Here is a 20,331-nt window from a genome sequence, read left to right as displayed (position 1 = left end):
GAGACAAGTTGCTCAAGTTTAGGAATAGGAATGTTGTCCAATTCTTGTCTAATACAGGCTTCTAGTTGCTCAACTGTCTTAGGTCTTCTTTGTCGCATCTTCCTCTTTATGAGGCGCCAAATGTTTTCTATGGGTGAAAGATCTGGACTGCAGGCTGGCCATTTCAGTACCCGGATCCTTCTTTTACGCAGCCATGATGTTGTAATTGATGCAGTATGTGGTCTGGCATTGTCATGTTGGAAAATGCAAGGTCTTCCCTGAAAGAGATGACGTCTGGATGGGAGCATATGTTGTTCTAGAACTTGGATATAGCTTTCAGCATTGATGGTGCCTTTCCAGATGTGTAAGCTGCCCATGCCACACGCACTCATGCAACCCCATACTATCAGAGATGCAGGCTTCTGAACTGAGAGCTGATAACAACTTGGGTTGTCCTTGTCCTCTTTAGTCCGGATGACATGGCGTCCCAGTTTTTTCCAAAAAGAACTTAAAATTTTGATTCGCAAATTTTTGATTTTGACCACAGAATAGTTTTCCACTTTGCCACAGTCCGTTTTAAATGAGCCTTGGCCCAGAGAAAACGCCTGCGCTTCTGGATCATGTTTAGATACGGCTTCTTTTTTGACCTTTAGAGTTTTAGCCGGCAACTGCGAATGGCACGGTGGATTGTGTTCACCAAAAATGTTTTCTGGAAGTATTCCTGAGCCCATGTTGTGATTTCCATTACAGTAGCATTCCTGTATGTGATGCAGTGCCGTCTAAAGGCCCAAAGATCACGGGCATCCAGTATGGTTTTCCGGCCTTGACCCTTACGCACAGAGATTGTTCCAGATTCTCTGAATCTTTGGATGATATTATGCACTGTAGATGATGATAACTTCAAACTCTTTGCAATTTTTCTCTGAGAAACTCCTTCTTGATATTACTCCACTATTTTTCGCTGCAGCATAGGGGGAATTGGTGATCCTCTGCCCATTTTGACTTCTGAGAGACACTGCCACTATGAGAGGCTCTTTTTATACCCAATCATGTTGCCAAATTACCTAATAAGTTGCAAATTGGTCCTCCAGCTTTTCCTTATATGTACATTTAACTTTTCCGGCCTCTTATTGCTACCTGTCCCAACTTTTTTGGATTGTGTAGCTCTCATGAAATTCAAAATGGGCCAATATTTGGCATGACATTTCAAAATGTCTCACTTTCAACATTTGATATGTTATTTATATTCTATTGTGAATAAATATAAGTTTATGAGATTTGTAAATTATTCCATTCCTTTTTTAATCACAATTTGTACAATGTCCCAACTTTTTGGAATCGGGTTTGTATTCACCTTCAAGTCATTCCAAACCTGTATAAATTTCCTGTATGATATTTTGAAGAATGTTGGTAACCAAACAGTTGATGGTAGCCATTGACTTCCAGTGTATGGAAAAAATACTGTGGAAGTCAATGGCTACCGTCAACTGTTTGGTAACCAACATTCTTCAAAATATCTTCTTATGTGTTCAGCAGAAGAAAGAAACTCATACAGGTTTGTAGGATGTTAGGAAATTAATTTTCAATTTGGGTGAACTATCCCTTTAAATTAACTTGAATAGAGTACATTATCATGAAAATGTTTCTTAATACACCAAGAAAGTGCAATTTGTTATAATTTCAAATTAAAAGTTTTACTTTAAAGTACATTCTAAATCATTGTTTTAATAATTTTTTGTCATACTTTTAAAGTACATTAGGTAAAGAACTAATGTGAATAAATTAATATAAATAATTCCTTGTCAGTACATTCAGTAATACACCTTGACCATATTTCAAAGAATTTATTATGAAATTACATACAGAAATGTACTGAAGCACTCTAAGTTAAGCACAGGTAACTGCATTTAATGTAAATTTAAACTGTAATAAATTTTAATATATTTGCAGTTGAACATGCAATTAAGTTTCTGAAAACAAATCTAAAAAAATAAAAATAATAATAAAGCATATTATTTAAAGTGTACTACTTCTTTTTCACAAGGGTGTTACACAAACCTGTTATAGGCTACCATGGTCACTGTGGATCAGTGTTGTACCTTGCTGTTGTGTTACAGCTGAGCTCCATATCCAGACTAAACAAACCATCATAATGTTCAATATAAGCTTTAGCAATTTTGTATGTACTTCAATTAAATTTGATCAGCGATGCAAACTGGTGTCATTGTGATGGGCGGTTGCTTTTTTTCTGTCTATCATTGTTGGCGATGGAGTTTGTTTAGTGGGTCTGACTGTCTCTTATCCTCTTGCTCAACAGAAAACAGCTCTCATCTTCATTTACACAGGTGCTACAGTATTTACAGAGAGACCTGTGCAAGCAGTTACTATAATACTCTCGTGCTTCCACATATAGACACATACATCTGCAAATAAATGCTCCACCCTCTTTGTACGTTTCTTGCCATGGCTTTGAAATTATATCACATTATGCAAGTCTATCATAGACTCAGACAGTCTAAGCTGGGGTTATGTGATCCTGGATGCAGTGATGCAGAAATGATAGCTCCATGCTTTTCAGAAGATTGCTTCTGAAGATGGGTGGGTTTGCACACATAAACCCACATGCATAAACATGCAGACATAAACACACCCACACACCTGCACAATAAATAAGGATTCATCTGCAACGAGTACACTGGAAACTTGAGGTGAGTTAAAGGAATACTTCACTTAAAAATGAACATCCTGTCATTTATACACCCTCATGCCTCTAAACGTATTACACATGACTCATGAACGATTTCCTAAGTATTCTGAAGCAATATGAAATATTTCAATATAATTTTAAGTCATCATTCACTAATTATCACCATTCTTTACTTGCAGTGAGCTTCTACCTGTTCTGGTTGGATTGCTGAGAACTGGATGAGTCTAGTTTGTGAAGTAGGTTATTTTTTAATGAAGTGGACCACTGATGTCAAGATTTTAAAGATTTTAACTACTTTAATGTTTGTTACTAGAACAGTTTCTATGCTCTTTTTGAATTTTAATGCATCTGTCTCTAAATGTAAGAAATCAATGAATTCTGCCTTTCGAGTTCAACTAGAAACAAAGTCATACAGGTTTGGAACAGCATGAGAATGAGTAAATGATTATACATTTAACTGCTGCCTATTATTTAGCTACACATACTTTCTTTCTAGAAGACCAGCACAGAAAACAGGTCCCATTTGTTATTTTATGCAATTCTCTTTCCCTCCAGCTTATGATAAATTATGTTCACAGCTTGATGATTTCATTCTGGTAATTTTTCCATCTGTTTTAGCTTTGTGGAAATGAACACATTACTCTTTTGTGTAAGTAAATGCTTACTTACACATTTGTTTTCAAGAAGCTGCACTTTCAAGAGAATATCTTGGCCATTTTGTCTAAACTGAGTATAAGATGTGGCATGAAGATCAAGTCTAGTTGTAGACTAAACCGTACTGTCAGTGTTGAGGTTGATTATTGAGAGGTTCCTGAGAAGTGTTGGCAGAAGAACAGACCAAAGTGTCTGGAGATCTTACACTTTAGATCAACTCCTGGGTCACTACCCTTACCAAAAAGACGTATACTTCAAGTTTATTTTATTACGTATACTTAAGTAAAGTTCAAGTATATTTTTAAGTATACTTTATGTAGTAAGTATACAAATATTGTTGTACTAGTAGTATACTTATAAGTATACTATTGCAATACTCCTTGGGACTAAATTGGCCTACTTTCTAGTATATAAAAGTATACTTTTACATATACTTTAAGTATAACAGTAATAAACTTTGAGTACACAACTAGTTTACATCTGTTTTTAGTTTGTACTGCAACTATACTAAAAGTGAACTTATAGGTATACTGATAGATTACTAATTAAATAGTTGTAGCATTTTTAGTACACTCTGAAGTATAGTCTCAGTAAACAACTAGTTTAGTAGTTTTATACTGCAAGTATACTTGTAAGTTTTCTTTAAGTGAACTTTACGTCATATTTTAAGTATACTACTATGTCCTTATTTCGGTATTAATTTGTATATATTTTGTTATATGAATATCTGACCATACAATACATCAAAAGAAAGAACAGGGTATCTGCTTGCAAACAAAAAACATTTTACATGCATTCTTTTTTTATAAACACTTGAATGTGGGTATAGGTTTCATAGATAAAAAAATAAAGAAAGAAATAACATTTTGAACAAAAAGTTGAAAAAAGACTATGAGTGATAATCAAAATGTAGATGGAGTCGATCAACACCCCAAAGCTTGACAGTCATTACCTCTTCATGGGTCGACATTTTATTCCATAACGTTACACAGTTTTGATGCTGTTTTATGTCTGATCTGTTAGATTACATGTGGAAGCATCTGTTGTTTTGGTTTCTTTTTCGCTTGTGTTTTGGAAATTCTGTACAGAAGGTGTGTAATGGCACCCCTACCATATAACAATAAAAATATCGATTCCCGAAGCACAAGTATAGCTCAAATATATTTACAATTTTTCTAAGTCAAGTATACTTAAATGTCATTTTTAGTTTAAAAGAAGTATACTAATAGCACTCTTGAATAAACTTCTTTTTCGTAAGGGTAGCCAAAAATGAGTCTCAGATCTGCCTTAAGGGTCACTAACAGCAGTGAAAAATCAATGCTAAATGGAAATAACAACATGCAAACAACCATACAATTTTACCATATAAAGTAGAGTATAGTTTGGATAGCAAAATAAATAGGCTTATAAAACAGTTAGTTCTAGTCCTCAAATTTGATTGGTTAAACAGTGTTCAGATCTGATACACAGTTTAACATCATTGGGACTTTTCACTGTTTAAATCAGTTAGCTTATCCCTTATATGCGTACTCCATATTTGTGGTGGAAATTTTTCAGTGACTCTTTCTGTAGATTACATTGTTATGCCAGTAGGTGGTGACATGTCACTGTCTTTAGAAATGAGTCATTGAATCGTTCATTCAAATAATTCTTTCAAAACACTGATTCATTCAGGAACAAAACATTTTGAGGACTGCACCCTCTTGAGGTCAAATTTGTTGGCCGCATACTTCATCAATGTCTAATTTATAAAACTAACTGGTATTCCTCATGGGATGTAAATTTCTTTCTTTTCTGAAAAGAGGCAGCCTCAACGAAAGCGGGTGCAGCCTATGCAATGAGACACAGCTAGCGACTGCTTTATTGACTGAGTCATTGAATCATTTGCTTAACCAGTTTGTGCACTCCACTATGCTCAGTGACATTAAATTCTGCTGTGGCTTTGTGTGGAACCATACTGTGTCTAAAATGTTTATTGAACTGTTGTATAAATGCAGTATCACACCTGAACAGTACTGTTGTTTGTGTAATATTACTTGTGAGATACTCTTCCCATATAATTTGTTGTTGATGTCAAAGGTTGCGTGTGCAATCAAACTGTATTTTGGTAAATATTATCTTTCCTATAATATTTACTCTGGAATGTTTTGCTGTTATTTACAAAGCTGCTAGTTTTCAAACTTTACATGTTTCAATATATTAAATGAACCACAATTATTTTTGTGATTCCATAATTTTAAGATCTGTATGTTTAGCTTACACAGGAATCAGTTTACACCTTGATTTTATATCAGATTTAGCTTGTATGGGACCTTAGAAGTTTTCATCCTGTGGGTCCTTAGAAGTTTTTCAAGGCCCTCTAGTGGGCAATTGCTCCCTGGGTGAGAAACACTGCTCTATAACCATGACAAAAACAGCAAAGCATAGGAGGATATATGACAAAAACCATATTAAATATGTTTGTACCAATCACAATGTTTGTTTGTTTGTTTTGTTGTTGTTTTGTCTGACAAAACCATGAAAATAAAAAACTGAAATGCAAACAAAAATGCTAAAATATAAAAGGTCAAAATCAGTTTGTCTCAAAATGCTGGTGCTTTCCCTTCTTCTCTCTTTTCAATTACTTTCTTTTACTGAAACCAAGCATTTTCTACCCAGGAACCAGTCTCCTAAGAGAACATGTTACCCTCTCAAAGAATTAATAGCTCTCAATGATCTGGCCATCTGCTAGCAAAGGTTCATACCTACACACTGGTTAGAGAGAGTGAGAATGGGCATTAGTTAAAGAGAGCTCTTTCTCATATAGTTTTGTGTGTCCCGTGGTCTGAAAGAGCAGGGCCCTCACTAAAGGCCACCATCTGCTGTTTCTTTCTTTCGAGCAACCCCTGAGTGCTGCTGACGGCCTCTTCCCAGCTCTGATCCCAATCCTAACATCACTGCTGCGCGGAATGGAATGCCCGGCTAATTCTTCGAGAAGAAGTAGGGGGGGGGGAGTGTGTCTATATGAACATCAGCCATTTAGTTGCATATCATTGTTTTCAGGAATTCCAGTCATATCTCCTGTTTCTCCAGTCATTCTCTTTCCCTCTCATTGATTGTGCCCACCTCTTGTCCTCAGTTTTAACACACACACACACATACAGATCCACACGCCTTCTCCCTTTCTCTGAGTTTGTGAAGGAATGTGTTTTTAAGGGAACAAAACAGCGCACTTGTGGGAATGGTGCAGGATTAGTAGTGTGGGTTGTAATGAGTGTGAGAGGCCAAAGCCTGATCCCTACTCATTAACTCATCTTTTCACCCTCATCCCCCCATCCACACTCTTTCATCTGATTTCCTTTTTAATCCCTTCATTCATCCAAATTATCCTTCTGTGTTCAGAGATGGCTCCTGTCCTCTTGGGCTGAGAAATAGCCATGTGCTAAATCAATATTTGCGGTTTTGTCAGTGGACAAGTTGTCTTTTTGTTTTTTGTTAAACTTTCCAGACTTATCTGGCTTCGAAAGTTGTAATAAAAAATCCGCAGGAACTTTAAAGTTATGAACTTATTCCAGGTGTTGAAGAATGATGTAAAATCTTTCAAAAACGTGTAAATTGTAAGCTGGTGGCAATCTTCCGGATACCTCTTGTATCATCAGCATGTGTGGCATCTGAGAAATATTTTTTGGGGGGGGGGTTTGTAGGATAACATGGAACAAGAAAAGTGATTATAACAGGATAAGGTGAAAAAAACAGCCCAGGCTCATTAGTAAAACATCCCATTAGTGACATTTCTGCAATAGTTCTTACATTGCTTCTTGAATTCATTGCTTCTTTTAAAGTGAAATGTCTAATGAGTGGCACTAAAAGCATGCAAAAACAGCAAGTGCATTGCTGTACCGGGTGTGTAACCGAGCAAGTTTACTTTGTGAGAAAAGCCATACATACAGAGCTGGTTATTTATGCAATCGTCAAAATGTATTATAGTTTATAAGTGTACTGTTATAAAAGTGTTTTGAGGTTATAACAGTTTTGTATAAGGCCCTTAAATAAGTATTTATTAATCAATAATCTACATCTGTTACTGTAAACTGTTGTTCCAAAAAAAAAAAAAAGAGTTGATGAGATGAGATGTACATGTACATTTTTAGAATTTTAGAGAGGTAAACATCTGTTTATTAAATACATACACCATAACCTTTTTTCCTAGGTTATAGTGAAATATTTTCTTCTCTTTGTAGAGAAGATGGATGGTACAGATGGTTGGATTCTGAGGCACATTTTCTTCATAGTGCCTTCATCAAAGAGAGAAGCCTTTTTCTCAGCTAATATTTAGCTCCTTCAAATGCTAATGGCTTGGTTCCCTTCTCCAAGGTTAGCATAACAATTATGGGAATGCTTTAGATGTGGGACATTTGTTTATGAGTTGAAAGGGGTGTGTAGAAGCATTGAGCAGAGGGGTCCGAGCTATTCACGTCCTCCCTCTGAACCTCGAGTCAATTTCAAGGTACAAAGCTGCACAGTTATTACAATTAGCAAGCTAATCTTCATGTGGTGCTATTTGCACTATAATATGAGGCAAATGAAGGATGAAAATATCAGGCATATTAGATTTTAATTAGATTTTATTAGTTTTATGCAATCATGCCTCATTTATAAAAAATGTTGTACAGTATGTCATAAATCTATATTTCAGTGACTATAACCAAAGAAATACAACAAATAAGTTCCAGCAAGTACAGACTGCACTGAACATGCAAACAAGTTATGTAAGAAAAAAACACTATGAAGTTATAAAATACATTTAGAAAACATACACTTCATCATTTGTGATAATAAATGTAATATTATTGAATTTCACCCTCTAGAGAGTTCCATATTTCATTTAAATCCTGAAAGGCAAAATCATGTTAATGTTCTAATTTCATGGACTAGATCAAAGTTGCCTGTAAAAAAAAAAAAAAAAAAAACATTAAATTGAATGTGGGCCCAACAGTTTCACCTCATTAACCAAAGTTATGAAATATTACAGATAGCCAATACAACATCAAACACACCAAATGGGATATGACTACACAAGCCATCTCATACTGAGCCGGTAAGATTAATAAATCTCTTCCTCCTCTGAATATTTCTTCTTCTTAGCTGAATATAGGTAAATGGAAATAAGTGCACAAAAAAGATGACAGAGAGGAACATCTATCTATCTATCTATCTATCTATCTATCTATCTTCAGTTATGTTTATTTTCAGTATCAGCATTTTTGATTGTTGAGATCTCTTCTAAAACTGTAGAGGAGACAAAATTAATGGGTGTTTTTCTCAAGAGAAACATCTGAGAAGCATCAGATGTCAATGTCATTGCTGTCTAGGAGAAACAACAGAGATATTAAAGAAACTCATTTGTACCTTTCCTTTCCGACAGGGGGATCATCGCTTGTGATGTGTAGCTATAGAAATACCTCCTATTCCTAAAAATAAATAAATAAATAAATAAATAAATAAAGCAGTTCCGAAAATTCCCAGTGTGCCTCGCTCAAAAATATACCACTATTCCTCCAAGGCTTCTCCATGCATTATTCACCTGTTCTGTTGCCAAGAGAGCGCTCAGGGGAATCATTGAGACCTCATTGCAATATTTATGGGGATCTCTGTATTGCTTTACTTCCAACCTTATTAAACTCTATAATTTTCTCAGGAGGGTCTTCCACACCAGAGCTTCTCTGTCAAAAATATTCATAAATATGCCTAATAAACAAATTAGCATATTCATAGTAAGTGCTTATGACAGTCACTCTGGGTTTATACATACACAAATGGAATATTTAGGTTTCTTTGAATTTTATGGCCTCTAAAATTATTAATCATAATAGTTTGCTACACTAGTCCCTTGTATTTTATTAAACAGCCCTGTTTTGCAATTTAATTGCATTTTAAAGCATACATATTTAAGGAACACCATAGTTTGTTTACATTTAATCTTTGCAAGTTAAAGCTTTTTAAACTGAGGAAAAATGGTCGTGTTTTAAACTAAATGCATGAATGAGTTTGTCAGATGAATGAAGAGACTGAAGTGTAACTTAATTTGACGTGTTCATGCGATTACAAAAAGCAAATATATGAATCAAGCTAAATCAAACTCCTTGCACCCTTACAAAGTGCTTGAAGGTCACCCAGGCATATTCTGCAGTTCCACACCTTGCAGCAGAGTCAGAGGCTGTTTTGCTGAGAGATAGCGGAGCATATGGCACTGTGGCATTAGTTAAAATTTGCATTGTTCATCACCCAGAACATTCTTGAAGCTGTGGTCACAGAAAGTGGCTTCTGCAGTTTCTATACATTAGTGAAGGTCCGCTATCTCAGGCTTATCACCACACATCTGTTTCAGTACTTGTCCTCGATAGAAACAGAGAGATCACAGAGTGGAGAAATGGCATCGCACTGTTCTTGTCATCATTTGCTGAATGTCAAGCATTAGATGACCATCTGTGCATTCCAGAAAGTATGCTGAGGCAGGGGAAGCGATCTCTCTGTGTGCGCACATACGTAGCTATAGTTTATATATATTTATATATTTAGCTATAGTTTATATATATATATATATATATATATATATATATATATATATATATATATATATATATATATATATATATATATATATATATACAAAAGGTTTTTGTAACTTATTTCAAAAAGTAAAACTTTCATATATTATAGATACATTACATGTAAAGTAAAACATTTCAAAAGTTTTTTTATGATGATCACAACATTCACATTTTTTGAGTTTCATCTGTGTGTGTGTATATATATATATATATATATATATATATATATATATATATATATATATATATATAATATTGTTCTAAAATGATTAGTTTATAATAATTGCAATTAGCTTTATCTCTTTTTCTCTATATAATATATTCACATTTAGCAAATGGGGAGGGAATTGGCTTCTCACTCTTTTCTTCAAAACTGTCCACATTGTTTTGATAATAATCAAAAGTTTGGCCAGGGCAGTGGTAAGTCTGAGATAGGGACCTTCACTAATTGTTGGCTCTTTGGCATATTGCTTTGTTCCTCCACTTTGGATAAATAGTGTCTGCTAAATTTATGCATGTTAAAAAAAAATAAAAAATAACAAACAAACCAAAAGATTATATATATATATATATATATATATATATATATATATATATATATATATATATATATATATATATATATATATATATATATATATATATATATAGGTAATAGACACTCCTGCTAGATGAGGATTTGTCCTGATTGGAAAGTGAGAAGTTTTTTGACAGAGCATTTGTTCTAAACACTGCTAAATAAAAAATTAAACAACATTTTATCAGCTTCTATAATTGTCTTAATCTTTTAAATAACTGGGAAATAAAAATCAACTGTCAATTTCAGAGAGTGAAGATCAAATTTATACTCATGTGCATTATGTATTAGATATGTTAGCGTCTCTGATGGACAGCATGCTGTAGCCTCGGATTCTCATAAATGCTACCATGTATTGTGCATGTTATTTTCTGACAGACATTGATGTCCTGGTATTTGAATGATGTAGATTTGAAAACAGATCGACTGTAAGGTAATAATCATTTAGTTCTTAGCCAGCAAGTATTTAGTGGAGTCACTAATGCCTATTAGTGTGTTATTTCATTGCTTTTAATTCTAATATTACAACCGACAGACAGCCTTCTGACGGACATGATAGCGTGTGTAAAGGGTGAACTGTTTGATTTTAGTATTATAAAATGTAATGGAAATATTCTAAATGCTTTTTGTGTAGTTCATTATATTTAGTTTGATACTTTTAAATAAATTGTATTTTGTGGCTTAAAGGGCACCTATTATGCAAAATTCACTTTTATCTGTTGTTTGAACATAAATGTGTGTTGGCAGTGTGTGTACACAACCACCCTATAATGATGTAAATTTATTTTTTATTTGTTTTTTGTATGTTAATGTGTGTTGGCAGTGTCTCTGAACAAGCCGTTTGCAGAATCTGTAAAATGTGACATCACATTGTACACACCCTGCCCACAACTGTTGACGGACACTGTTGTATTTAGCAGAGATGTTGTTTTTAATCCACCATGTTTATCTTCATGCAATAGCATTTAAAAGCAGTGTTCAAGTATGAAATGTCTTATTATTAGAGCTACAGAAATTATTCATTCAAGAGCAGTGATTGGTTTTCTGTTTTTATTTTATTGTCTGGGTCACTAACAGCGTAGACAGCAGTACAGGTTCTGTATATTATGCTTTACTTAATACACAGATCTAATATAAACATGCAATTTCCTTCTGGCTGTTTACCTTCACAGACACAACCGATTATGTTTTCGTAACTTATGTGTGTTTTTGAAATAAACTTGTGTATATTTGACAGTTTAAGTGCAATAAGAGATGAAAGAGATCTTAGTTCAGTACTCATATGCTGCGTGACTGCCGCTTTCTGTGCATGTATTTCGGATGTGTTCGCTCAGAAAACAGCATGTTTTTGCTTCCACTCAATATAGGCATGTTCAAAATTATATAATAAATTATATGTGGGGTATTTTAACCTGAAACTTCACAAACACATTTTGGGGACACCTGAGACTTTACATATTGTATAAAAGGGCATAATTTGGTGCCCTTTAAATAGGTTACTCAAATTGTATTCAAATAGATTTTCTGTAACCAAGTAAGGGCTGGTTTTGCTGAAAAATGTGTTTTTATGATTTCTAATAACAAAATCTTTTGAAAATGAAAATGCAGATCCTGTTGTAAATAATAGTGAAAAAAAATCACTTTTTAAAACTGTTGTCCCATTATTTCCCCTTAGTTGTTTTGCTTAGAGATTACATATGGTATTGTGGCATTAGCTAAAGTTTGCATTGTTATTACCCACAACAAGACAGACAATCTATAGAATATTTACTTTGTATAAATTATAATTCATATTGTATTACATTTTGTGTGTGTGTGTGTGTGTGTGTGTGTGTGTATGTGTGTTGTTGTTGTGTGTGTGTGTGTGTGTGTGTGTGTGTGTGTGTGTGTGTTTTATGTGTGCGTGTGCCCATCCTTTTAAATCCACTGAGACACTGTTCCTAAACCCTGGGGTTTTTGTGCACCTAGCTCACTCTCATCACTGGGTTCCCATGGGGACCGCAAAACCCCTGTTGTCACAGTACCCGTGTCCCTCGGCAACTCAGCCAGGCAGCCGGCTTGATAAGGGAGTGAGGGACGGAGGGATGGATTGGAGGATTAAATCTTCTCTTCCAGGATAAGAACCTGTCTGATTGAGGCTCCACTCCAGGAGTGGGTTTGATCTTTCCACCCATATCCCCTCATCTATTTTCTCATTCCCTCCATCCCTATTGTGCTATCCCTTTCCCCTTCTTCCACTCACCCTTCTGAACTATAATCCAATGTGACATACTTACAGATGGTCTGTCAATGGCAGCATCAGTGGTTGTTCAGCATCAGGGGGCCACTCTCCTGGCTGACATCCTGGATCTGTGGAACCGGGGGCCTCATCGAGCATATGCTTTGATGCTATAGAAATTAGACATTTATATATGGTAAGTTGGGGGTTGCTGACAGTCAAGAGGTTGTATATATCGAAGAGACATATTTGTAATGACAGGTCACTGAGAGTGAGGAGGAGCTGGTGTGTCTTCATACCCTGAGTTTGGTAATTAAACTGTTCCCGTGAGAGAAGAAACTGACACATTTCCTGGAAAAAAAAAACACTTTCATCACAAAAGTAGTTGGATGGAAAACAATACTGCAGACCTTTGCTATTATAATGTGTAAGCTAGCAGCAATACGTATAAAATTTATATATATATAAAAATGATTTATACCGCACACAAAAACACAACATACATGTAAATGAAGTGAAGTCATGAGAAATACTGGCAGTGTTTCTGCACGTAACAGAAATGTAGCTTCATAAATAAAATAAAGTGATTGCTTGGTTACCACATTGAATATTGTGTTAATTATTAAACGCTTAAAGGTTGGGCAAGGAATATTTATTTATTTATTTATGTGGTAGTATAGTATAATAGTAGAAGTGCAATAGTAGAATTAGTATAGTATAATAGTAGAAGAAGTAGTAGTATTATTTCAAATTAAATTATTACAAATTTTATAGAATAATAATGGAATTTAATCTAATCACAATCAAGATTCACATTTACTGTAGTAGTTTATTTGCAAAAAACAGAACTTCAAACTCAAAGTTAAGAGTATCAACAGTGTAAATAATCTGAATTAGTTACACATTATTTTAAGGTCTAATTCTCACTATTAACAAACCATTAACTATGACTTTTGCCTCAATAAACTCCTAATTTACTGCTTTTGAATAGTAAGAAAGATTGTTAAGTTTAGGTATTGGGTAGGATTAGTGATGTAGAATATGTTCATGCAGAATATGTGCTTTATAAATACTAATAAACATCCAATATGTTAATAATAGGCAGGCTAATAAGCTACAAGTTAATAGTAAGAATTGGTCCCTACACTAAAGTGTTACCGCATGTTTGCTGATTGCAGATTGGGAGAGTAAATACTGAAATTATATGTTATTAAATGTGATTTAGAATAAGATGTGTGTTTCATTATGTTGGATATTTAGAGTTTCTGTTATGTGTTTGAGATTTTGTGGTGACCTTGTGCTAAAGAGTAGAGCTTGTGCTTAGTTGTTACAGTAGGCAGATGCATGATAAAAGCACTGTATGAAGATTTACTCAGTCAGCAATAGTGTGGAAATGTTTTTTTTTTTTATTGAATTCAGTTCAACTACACTTCATGCTCCTATTATGCTTACACAGACAGTGTGATACTGTAACCTGTTAGTATGACGTGAAACTGTGCTGCTTACGGGGCTGCTTTCAGGTGTGTGTGAATCAGGCCTCATTTACAAGAGCTTGAGACAAGCACTTCCAATACAAAAAATAATTCAACCAAAATCACAATGAAAAAGCACATAAAGTAAGTATATTGTTGCTCCAAAAGATGAATTGCATAATTGCTATGATATTAGCATTTGAGGATGAATTATGAATGCCCAAATACCTTGTCTGTCTCCCATTTGGTCAGACAGGCAAATAGTCCTATTTCATTGTTTAAGCCAGTATTTTTGTTCAGTGCTGAGTTGCATTTCCCGAACAACACCTCAAATCATTGCAAATTTGTGATTCAAGTTAACTAGTTCTAGATCAAATTAATGTCACATTATTGTAAATAACACACATGGCATCTGAGGACTGCTTCACTAATTTGGTTCACCATTATTATGCTTTATTTTGTGGGTTACCCCATAGTACTAGTAAGTACGCACATACTTTCTCTTAAAAAAATGGTGCTTTTATTTCTCTTAATCAACTAAAAAACGCAGAATGAAATTTGTATGGAATAAAAGATACAGATTGCACAACATGTTAGCTTGGTTTTTTGCATAATCTATTTAAAATACTAATTCAACCCAAAATGAAAATTCTGTCATTATTTACTCAACCTCATGTCATTCCAAACCTGTATGAGTTACTGTCTTATGTTGAAAAACAAATTTTCAAAATAATTTTGAAGAACCAAACAGTTGTTGGTCCCCATTGACTTCAATAGTAGGAAAATAAATACTGTGGATCAGCTGTTAACTGTACTTCCAACAACATTTAGTTCTTTGGAATTATATGGATTCAAGAAGCACCAAATCATTGAACTATGCTGGCAACTTGCTAACACAGTTGGTTAACTACGCTTTTTGGGAAACATACCACTGGTTGGCAATGGAGCCACATTTTTAAAGAGATTAAGTAAAAAAATGTCTAAACTTCAGTTATCTCTGCGTATCGTAAAATGACATTTTAGGCAAGTGATTCACAAGCTAATGCAGCATTGCTCCCTAGCAGACCACTCTTTTTATAGCACAGTAAATGACCCATTGAGCTGTACTGCTGCAAGGCTAAATGTTCAGCTTCTTGCTTGAGGGCACTTGTTGTCAGCAGGCGATGTATCCCAGAGTCCCGCTGGAGAAATCACACTGGGGTAGCATATTCATCATGTGGCCTCCACATTCAGCCTGATGTTATGAATCTAATTATTTGATGGTGACACTGTCCTGTATCGCCATCCGGCTTGCATGCCTCCACTGAGCCCCAAACAGCTTGCAGCCTTTATGCCTTTAATCCAGAAACAAATCCTTTGCATGCACAGGAAGAATCTTGTATTTGCAATTGTATTATTGTAATGACGCAAATAAGAAATTGAGTTTTCTGCATTCTCAGTAAATCCGTAATTATATAAAGATTTTACTGCACTGAAATTTCAGCTGTAGAGTTAAAATTTTCATGAGATGTACTGCAGGTTAAAGATCTGGAGTTAGTCAGAGGTTTGATTTATGTGAGCATAAACCCTTTATCGCACCTATTCTTTAGAAGGGACTGATATTAAACTGTCATGCATCATCTGGGCAAATGAGAACCTTTGAATACTATTTAAAGGTGTGCTATCATGAGGAATACATTTTTCATTGATGTTTGGAGTTTGAATAGATGTTTTGTATGAAAACTTTCAGAAGAGAGTATTTATTGAAACCAAAAATCCAAAATTACATTTTAACGTTACTTTCTGATGTCGCACATATGATAGTAATTATAATTTTCAGGTAATTCAAATATGTTCAATGCCATGACATTTACTTGACACACTAAATTGTACCTTATATTCTTAATATTTTTCCTAATTGTTTCCTAATTTGATTTTTATGACTTTTATGATTTAACCTATCTGTTTAATATTATATTGTAATGATCATTACTGTTATCTGCCTATTTATTATTATTATTCTTTTAAAAATTTAAATAAGTCAGATTTAGGGTAGGGAAGGGTCATTCAAAATATAAAAAATATGTGCCACTTTTTTCACAAAAATAACTTTTCAGCATTGATAATAATAATAATAAGTGTCTCTTGAGCACCAAATCAGCATATTAGAATGATTCCTTAAGAATCATGTGACACTCAAGACTGAAGTAATGATGCTAAAAAATTTAGTTTTGTCATCACAGGAATAAATTACATTTTAAAATAGATTAAAATAGAAAAAAATGTTCATGAATGAATAAAATGAATATTAATATTTTATAGTTTGATATAGTCATATAAATAATATCATATATAATATTCTTCACATATATAGATATTCAATTAGTAAAATACAAATATATAATATGATCCCCGAGTTCTACCCTCCTTGTTAATGTGCTGCAGAGGAACTTCACACTAAAGTCACAAGAGGACTGGTCACTCACACTACTTCAATCTGGCATGCTGTACTTTTGGCCTGTCAGACTAGAGCTTTTTTTGTTCCATCTCTGTGAAGAAAAAGATAGCACTGGATGAAATGTTATCAATTTTCATGCACTTGTGAGAGGAGTTTCAATTGTGGCTTTTAGCACAAACCCATTACCTTGTTTAATTGAAACCCAAGCTCTGTATGCTGCTGGCTTTGAATAGAACCTAGTTAATGCTAAAGCTAGCACGAAGAGCGTTCTTGGCAAAGTATTGAGTCTCGCGAATCTAGAAAATCAGCATACGTGGTCTAAGATTAATAAACTGTATAGCTGCCTTTCCATATTTACTTTTCCGCCTAATCTTGCCTGTTTATCATTTTCAATCCTTTCATTCTCTCTTCCAGTCTGTAAATTATATTTTTTCTATTCCTTTACCCTGCAAGTATATCTGATCAGAACACTCAAAGGAGCACCACATCATCTTTCTGTTGAATTATTCCTGGATGGCTCCTTGATCAAAACCAAAGGAAACCAGATTCTGAAGGTCTCGGACTGTGCAGCATGTCTCAAGTGCACAGTAGTCTTATTAATTTGTGCTGTTATTTACCACACGCTTCTAAATCGAAATCTCTCCGTAATGATGTGTGTGTGTGTGGCGACTGGTATTATGGCAGATATTAACGCACGGTCACACCCTCTCCCTTCACGACACGCATAAAACCCAGCTCTCATTAAAGACGGATCAGTGCATTTTATAAGAGCCAAGACAGCATTGAGTCCCTCCAGAAACATGCAGAATATAATTTATTTGATCTGGGGAGAGTGTGTAATGTGTAGGTAAACTGTACCTGTACTTGCTCTTGTGTGAGTGTGAATGCATGTACGTGTGATTTTAGCTGCGTCTGTTTGAGCTCATAATGAGAATGTCTGTCACTTTCCTCATTTTCTCACTTTTCCAAGATAATATAGCAGTTTGCAGTTCACTTTTATTTGTTGCTGCCTTGTTGCACGTATATTAATAGGTGTGTATTATGAAAAAGAAACAGTGTCTTGTACTGTAAAAAATGCTGCAGTAATTTTTAGCTTACCACTGATCATTGAATACAATATAAATGATAAATGTTTCTTGAGCAGCAAATCTGCATATTAGAATGATTTCTGAAGGACCATGTGACACTGAAAACTATTATTATTATTTTTTTACAATATTGAATCAGACATCAGTTATTTTTAATTGTGATATTATTTATAATATTTCTGGTTTCACCATATTTTTGTCAAATAAATGCAGCCTTGGTGAGCATAAGACTTCTTTCAAAAACATTTAAAACTCTTACCAATCCCAAACTTTTGAATGGAAGTGTAATATCCTTTGATTCTAAACCTGGTGAGTTTTATTCTTTAGTTTGGTTTAAGTAGGCATATATGATCATGACAATCGCAAATCTGCCTCAAAACAATCAAACATGAGACCTCAGCCTCTGGAATGGTTTTCTTTTGGCAAGAACCAAATCGAAGAATCAACCAATATTTCTGACCAATAAGAGGCCAGTTTGCTCATGTGACTTTCATTAAAGGAATAGTTCACCCAAAAATACAATTCTGTCATTAATTACTCATGTCAATCCAAACCTGTAAGACCTTCAGAACACAAATTAAGCTATTTTTATTGCATTTTGACAGCTTTCTGAGCCTCCCATAGACGGCAAGAATTCTTACATTATAAACGTCCAGAAATGTAGCAAGGACATCATTAAAATAATCCATGTGCCATCAGTGGTTCAACCGTAATTTAATGAAGCTACGCTGTTTACGTTGTTTACGCTTTGATCTGAAAGTAAACAACATATCCGCGTACATACATTGCATACATTGTTTACGTATGTGATACTCTCCAAAATAACGCGATAGGATGACACAGAGGAGATGAATTGTTGAATAAGTTCGTTATTTTATCACGTGATGTCACATGGATTATTTTAACGATGTCCTTGCTACGTTTCTGAGCCTTGATTGTGTTAGGATCCTTGCTGTCTATGGAAGATCAGAGAGCTCTCGGAATGCATCAAAAATATCTTAATTTGTGTTCTGAAGATGAACGAAGGTCTTATGGGTTTGGAACGACATGAGGGTGAGTAATTAATGACAGAAATTTCATTTTCGGGTGTACTATCCCTTCAACATAGTTAGGTCCATTTTGCAATATGGCCTTATTAAAACCTAATTGAACCATCTTGCATCTCTTGCAATGCATTAGTAGTAGACAAATGTCTGGAAGTTTGGAAGTTTTTGTGGTAAACGTCAATTATTTGTTCAAGAACTTATACATAATTATAATAATCCAATCACAAACTATACTTTTGTACGGTACAGCATAAAGTTCTCTTGAGCACTTTTGTTGTAATAAAATAATTTATTAGTTCAAAGCAATTTCTGAACTGACAATCAAAGTAGTTTTGAAGTCTTACTTGAGCTGAGGCCTTCTTTGGTCTGTCTGTCTCTCTCTCCCACATTTCTACAGCAGCCGCTGTCAGTCTGGGCTCTTGTCCAGGTCTGTGCCACTCTGATATTGCATTCAGACTCTTTCTTTCCCCCCTGTCTCTCTCTCTCTCTCTCTTTCACACACACATACACACAAACACACACACTCGTATATTGCTGTACCCATGCCAAAGCTCTCAAAGTGCCAGCATGTGTTTCACATCCTCTGATGCTCCTCGTGTCACCACAGCCTGTCTGAACGCTTCGTAATATCAATAATTGATGCTCTTGAGGAGCAGTAATTAAATTAGTTAATTATGCCGGTAAAATTACATGTAATTATGAGACTGGAGGGTGTGTTTAGTAAATTAGTCCCGTCCATGCTCGCTGCTAAAGAATGCTGCCAAAATTGGTTCCTTGATGATTAGGTAAATATGGTAGTTTGTTCTCATTCTTTTTCTCTGGAATCAAATGCGTATGAGAAGAAATGTAATGATCTGTCTTATTTCTCTCCAGGCCCCCTTCACCGTTCTGCTTATATACAGTACAACAAAAAAGCTTAAAATATTCTTAAAGAAAAATTGGTGACACTTCCAATGAATCCTGTATTAAATAATGCATTATAAGGGTATTCTTAAAGGAATAATTTAGCCAAAAATAAAAATTTGCAGAAGATGTAGATGAGTTTATTTCTTGATCTGAACAGATTTGGGAAAATTTAGTAGTACTTCGCATGTACACCAATGGATCCTTTGCAGTGAATGGGTGCCGTCAGAATGAGAGTCCAAACAGCTGAGGAAAACATCACAATATCCATAATATTGCTTTCTCCAGTGAAAAAGATGTCTGAATCTGAATCAGGAGAGAAATATGCACAGATCCAGCATCGTTTATAAGAGGAAACAGTCCAAAACCATTCTAAAAATATGTTGGTAGATTTTGATGTGAGAGAAAAAAATAAAAAATAAAAATAAGACTGAAGTCGTATACTTTTGTATATGCTTTTTTTGCATAAACTATTTGGAGTGGATCTGACTCTCTGCCCTCTGAACATCAGAGGTTGTAATTTAGAGATGCATTAGAGATGCAAATCTCTAACCAATTTATATGAGATTTCTCATCCACACTTCAGATTCTTATATCTCATAATGTCTCCCTGGTTTTTAATCTTTAATGTGATTGAACAAGTTGTCACATCATCCTTCA

General features: G+C 34.6%; 1 long non-coding RNA gene across 1 annotated transcript; it reads right to left on the bottom strand.

Moving 5' to 3' along the window:
- Positions 1-7,769: 7,769 nt before the first annotated feature.
- LOC122140089 lies at positions 7,770-19,423 on the bottom strand. Its single transcript, XR_006156804.1, has 4 exons — positions 19,113-19,423; positions 12,784-12,895; positions 8,729-8,790; positions 7,770-8,608 (listed from the first exon to the last, which is right to left on the bottom strand). It is a non-coding gene; the product is annotated as an uncharacterized LOC122140089 (long non-coding RNA).
- Positions 19,424-20,331: the final 908 nt, after the last annotated feature.

Source organism: Cyprinus carpio, chromosome B16, assembly GCF_018340385.1.
Source record: "Cyprinus carpio isolate SPL01 chromosome B16, ASM1834038v1, whole genome shotgun sequence".
In the NCBI taxonomy this organism is placed as follows: domain Eukaryota; kingdom Metazoa; phylum Chordata; class Actinopteri; order Cypriniformes; family Cyprinidae; genus Cyprinus; species Cyprinus carpio.
Note: the sequence above shows the minus strand (reverse complement) of the source record. Positions and strands in the feature narration are given on the sequence as shown.